Raw genomic sequence first — 5,606 nt, 5'->3', positions numbered from 1 at the left:
ATGAGACAGAAAAATATGGACAACCAGAATGGTGATGCCTTGTCTGTACGAGGATGGTCCCAGAACAGAAACAAAAATAAGTCATCGAGTGGGAGATCTAAATCTCCAGGAAAACCTACAAAGGTGGTGTGCTGGAAATGCGGAAAGGAAGGGAACTTCAGAAGGGATTGCAAATCTAAAGCTCCTGATAAAGGAAAGGGATCTGATGATGCTCCTCTTGCAGAGGCGAAAACCACCTCAGATGAAGGTGGGGATGTGTACTTGGCTTCTTCAAGTACACATGTAGATCATGAGGCATGGTTGATTGACTCAGGTGCATCCTTTCACTTCACTCCCCATAGAGAGTGGTTCTGCAAGTATGAGAAATACGATGGTGGTGATGTCTTCTTAGGAGATGATAGGAAGGCTAGAATCGTTGGTCGGGGAAAAGTAAAGTTGAAGTTGCAAGGTGGAAGGGTTAGAACACTTCCGGGTGTTCTACATATTCCTGCATTGGCCAGAAATCTAATTTCTGTAAGCAAGTTGGATGATGCAGGTGTAAAGACGGTGTTCGAGAAAGATACCTGCAATATGGTTCGAGGAGCACTGATATTGATGCGGGGAGTTCGGATTGGAACTCTGTACAAGCTGCAAGATAGCATTGTTGTTGATGGGTGCAATAGTTCTATGGTTCCTGAAAATGGAGTAGAAAATATAGTGGTCTCTAGAGAGAAGACCATGTTGTAGCATCAAAGGCTTGGACATATTGGAGAGAAGGGCCTTCGAATACTTCATGGTAAACGTATGGTAGAAGGTATGAATGATAGCTCTCTGGATTTTGATTTCTGTGAAAATTGTGTGTATGGGAAGCAAAATCGGGTGAGTTTCCCCTCTGGTGGTAAGAGGACGAAACAGATATTAGAGCTTGTGCACAGTGATGTGTTTGGACCTGTGAAGGTTCCATCACTGGGTAAGTCTGTGTACTATGTATCATTTATAGATGACTTCTCAAGGAATACATGGATATATTTCCTTAAGAAGAAATTTGAAGTCTTTGACAGGTTTAAAGAATTTAAGGCTCTGGTGGAAAATCAGACAGAGAAGAAGATAAAGGTGTTGAGGACAGATAATGGTGGAGAATTTTGCAGTAATGAATTTGAAGAATTATGTAAGAAGTGTGGTATAGCACGGCAGAAGACTACTCCATATACACCTCAGCAAAATGGAGTCGCAGAAAGAATGAACAAGACATTGATGGAAAGGGCAATAAGCATGCTCAGTGGTGTTGGGTTAGCACAGGAATTCTGGGCAGAGGCGGTGGATACTGCATGTTACCTGGTCAACAGGTCACCTTCATCAACGTTGGAGGATAAGACTCCACAAGAAGTATGGACTGTTAAGAAACCCTCTCTTTCACATCTGAGGGTATTTGGATGTGATGCATATGTACATGTTCCAAAGGAGAAACGAACCAAGTTGGATAGTAAATCTGAAAAGTGCATCTTTATTGGGTATAAGGATGGTTTAAAGGGTTATAAGCTTTGGAACCCAGTCACATGGAAGGTTGTGTACAGCCGAGATGTGGTGTTTAGAGAGGTAAAAGATGTTATTCAACATGAAGTCCAACCCAAGGAACCTGAGAAGATAGAGTTTGAGCCAAAGGAGGAAGAATCAGACTCTACAGCAGAGGAGGAATCAGAAGATGAAGAGCCACAAACTCCAACTGTGAGAAGATCAGTTTGAGAAAGAAGGCAACCAGAAAGGTATAGTCCATCTGCTTTTGCTTTGTCTGTTACTGATGATGATCCCAGAACTGTGAAGGAAGCAGTGGATTCAGAGGATGGAAAAGTCTGGAAAGAGGCCATGGTTGATGAAATGGCATCTTTGCACAAAAATGAGGCTTGGGATCTGGTGGAGTTGCCGGCTGGAAGGAAACCCATTGGCAGCAAATGGGTGTTCAAGAAGAAGACAAATGTGGAAGGAAAGGTGGAGAAATACAAAGCTCGGTTGGTAGAAAAAGGTTATTCCCAGGTGCCGGGAATTGATTTTGGTGATATTTTTTCTCCTATTGCTAAGGTAACTTCTATTAGATTACTTTTATCTGTTGTTGCTGCTTTTGATTTTGAGGTAGAACAGATGGATGTGAAGACAACATTTCTTCACGGGGATTTGGAAGAGGAAATCTACAAGAAGCAACCTGAAGGCTTTACGGTGAAGGGTAAGAAAGAACTGGTATGCAAGTTAAAGAAGTCTTTGTATGGGTTAAAACAGTCACCAAGGATGTGGTATCAGAAATTTGATACATTTATACGGGGACTTGGCTTCACCAGAAGCAAAGCAGATCATTGTGTGTATTTTAAATTAATTGGTGACCGTGTTATTTATCTGGTCTTGTATGTGGATGATATGTTGCTAGTTGGAAATGACAAAGAAATTATCCAGGATTTGAAGACCCAATTGTCCTCTAAATTTGACATGAAAGATCTTGGTGCTGCAAACTATATTTTGGGCATGGAAATTAAAAGAGATCGGTCAAAGAGGAAGCTCTGGTTAAACCAGAGGAAGTATGTCGAGACAATACTGCAGAGGTTTAATATGCAGGATAGTAAACCGGTAAAGGTTCCTATTCCTGTAGGTGTGAGGTTATCTGCTGAACAGTGTCCCAAGACACAAGAAGAGGAAGAGGACATGTCTCGTGTTCCATATGTAAGTGCAACGGGTAGCCTGATGTATGCAATGGTCTATACTAGACCAGACATTGCACATGCAGTGGGAGTATTGAGCAGGTTTATGTCAAAACCTGGGAAGGAGCACTGGACAACAGTGAAGCGGGTTTTCAGGTATTTGCATGGCACTAGTGATTATGGTTTGTGCTACCAAGGAAGACCAGGATTGGACAGAGTGTTGGATATTCATGGCTTTGTTGATGCAGACTGGGCTGGAGATCTGGATCAGAGAAGATCTACAAGTGGGTATGTGTTTAACCTATTTGGAGGTGCAGTCAGTTGGATGAGTAAGAAACAATCTGTAGTGGCACTATCAACTACAGAGGCAGAATACATGGCAGCCACTCATGCAAGAAAGGAAGCAGTTTGGTTGCAGAGATTGTGTTCAAGTATGGGGTTAGTACATGGATCTATAAGAATAGACTGTGACAGCCAAAGTGCAATTTTCTTAGCAAAGAACCCTGCTTATCATTCAAAGACAAAGCACATTGATGTTCAGTATCACTTTGTGAGGGATATGATAGAAGACAGAAAGGTGTTGCTGGTAAAGGTGGACACTTTGAAGAATACTGCAGATGCATTGACAAAATCTGTGAGCTCTGAGAAGTTCTCTTGGTGTAGAGAAGCAATGGGAATCTCAGGGCTGAAAAAATAAAAAAAATAAAAAAATTGACTAAGCTCTCCTGTGGCCCCCTGTGGAAAGAAAACAACAAGTGGGAGATTGTTGGGTTGTGTTATATTCTTTCCACATAGTTAATAGGGGGTTTGAAGGGCACCCTTAACCCCACTTTATGGGGTCCGGGGCAGCGCCCCGAAAAATTTTGGTTTTGGACCATATGTTAGGTTGGGCGGACCCACCTATGGTTTTGTGCATGATTTTCGCACATGTTTTTTGGACGCGATTGTTTTCGGTCCATGGTATTGGACGCGATGGATTTCGGTCCATGGTATTGGATGCTTCGGCATGTATAAATATGTATTGTAACTTTGAAAGGAACATAATGAAAAATCAAGCTGGTAGTCCCAGTTTTGGGATCCAGGGAAAAATCTCTGTGCATATGTGTTTTATGGGTTATGCTCTCGCATTGTTTATTTTCTTTGTTTAAGAATTCGTATGCAGGTAATTTCTGTACAGGGTTAAAACCTACACCACATTCACTTAATGACTGCAGAATAAAATAGGGGATGCTCAACTTCTTTTCTGGAGGTAAATCCATTCCATGTCTTAGTTCACTCAGCAACCTGAAATGATAGTCGTAGACAGTGTTGAACCTCCCTTCACAGGTAATGTATTTCATGATTTGGAAACTGACTTCACTCCAGAGAGGAGGTAAACTGGTTCACCGGACCCCGTTCTTGTCTTCTACAGGATGTTCCTCAGGCAGGAAGAATGCTTTCTTGGCTGCCTGGCCCAATGACCTTTCTTCTTTGCTCCAAGGGAGCCCTAATGGGAGACCAATAACATGACTGATGAGCTCAGGGGTAACTTCCAGGGTCAAACCCATAAAATTCACTGTGGCATGTGTCTTTGATTCAAGTTCTAGGGACATTAAGAATTCCTTCGTTATCTCATTGTCATGACCCTGAATTTTGTCACAAAAGGACATCCAATTAGCACGGGTGAAGAGGTCCACCACCTCCGGATGCTCACGTAGCTTGCTGGGATCCAAAGGTTCTTTCCTGATAAACCCCCTCTGGCATGGTGAGAGTGCTCTGTTTTATGCTCTGATTAGAAAAGGGAATGTTGTTTATGGATTTCTCCCCTAAACTTTGAGAAGGGATTTCAACTATCAATTAGCACCAATTCTGTGGCTTTTAAGGCTTTTGCTGCCCAGAACTCAGCTATCCATTTATGAAGGAAGAAATTGGGTTTCCACAGGCAGAGTACAGAGCTCAATTTTTATTCCCAGCATACATACAAATATGCAAACTCAAATTCTTCATACATAGGCTAGCCCTCACAGTTGCGTATATTTCCTACAGGAGAATTTTATTTTTTAATAGTAACTGTGGAGGAGAATTTCGACGCAAAAACAACTGAGAAATATCATGCAACACACAGGAAAACTGTTATTTCCAACTCACAGGTGGATTTTTCTCGAACTCCCCAATTTGAGACAGTTCAATTCACCAGACATACCATGCATGGAAGAGTGTTTTCGAGCCTACCTCTCTCGAAACTCCAAATTCGATGAAGAAAAGTCCAAGCTTCCCTACTCCAGAAAGCTGTGCCATACTTCATGTAGAGCTTCTTCCTGTAGAACTCTTGCCGGCTTCTGTAAGATGTCACTGCACCTCTAAACGAGCCGGGTACGTGGGATATTTTTTTTGAAACAGGCCGAAAAACTCGGTGGAGGACGACGGGTTAAAAAAATTTGGAAGCAGAGGACACATACTTTGACCAAGGACGTTGCAAGTGCGAATGAACAAAGGGTGGTGAGAGTCTTCAGCTGAGCATCTTTTAACTGCGACACAATTCGTGGCGAGGGGATGAGGTGGCTGGACCGAACCATTGATCCAATGTCACGGCCATCATTTCTTTGTGTATCTCTGACCACCTCACCTCCCCTCCTGCCATTAACCACCGCCACCACTGCCAGTCTCGACGATTTTCCCCGACTGGACACTCCACACGTGTTTGCTGCATGTCTCGTTGGAAAATTTGAATGTAACTGAGCTTGTTTGGATGCCACAAAGCTATGTAACTGGCTGAGGGTGGCCAGTTGACTGGCCATCGATCCCATTCAATCTGAACCATTTTCATAGGCATGCAACTTTCGAAATATAGTTTATGCAATTAACGAATGGGTTTAGACACTTACCTGTGTGGCCATGGACGCATTATGCAGACTTCAGGTCTTGGGACCATTCCTTCGCTTGATGTTGCATTGGGTGTTAGAA

Source organism: Pinus tabuliformis, chromosome 8 (genome assembly GCF_031772625.1).
Source record: "Pinus tabuliformis cultivar Carrire ecotype Pingquan chromosome 8, CPIR1, whole genome shotgun sequence".
In the NCBI taxonomy this organism is placed as follows: Eukaryota; Viridiplantae; Streptophyta; class Pinopsida; order Pinales; family Pinaceae; genus Pinus; species Pinus tabuliformis.
This window is presented reverse-complemented; position numbering follows the sequence as displayed.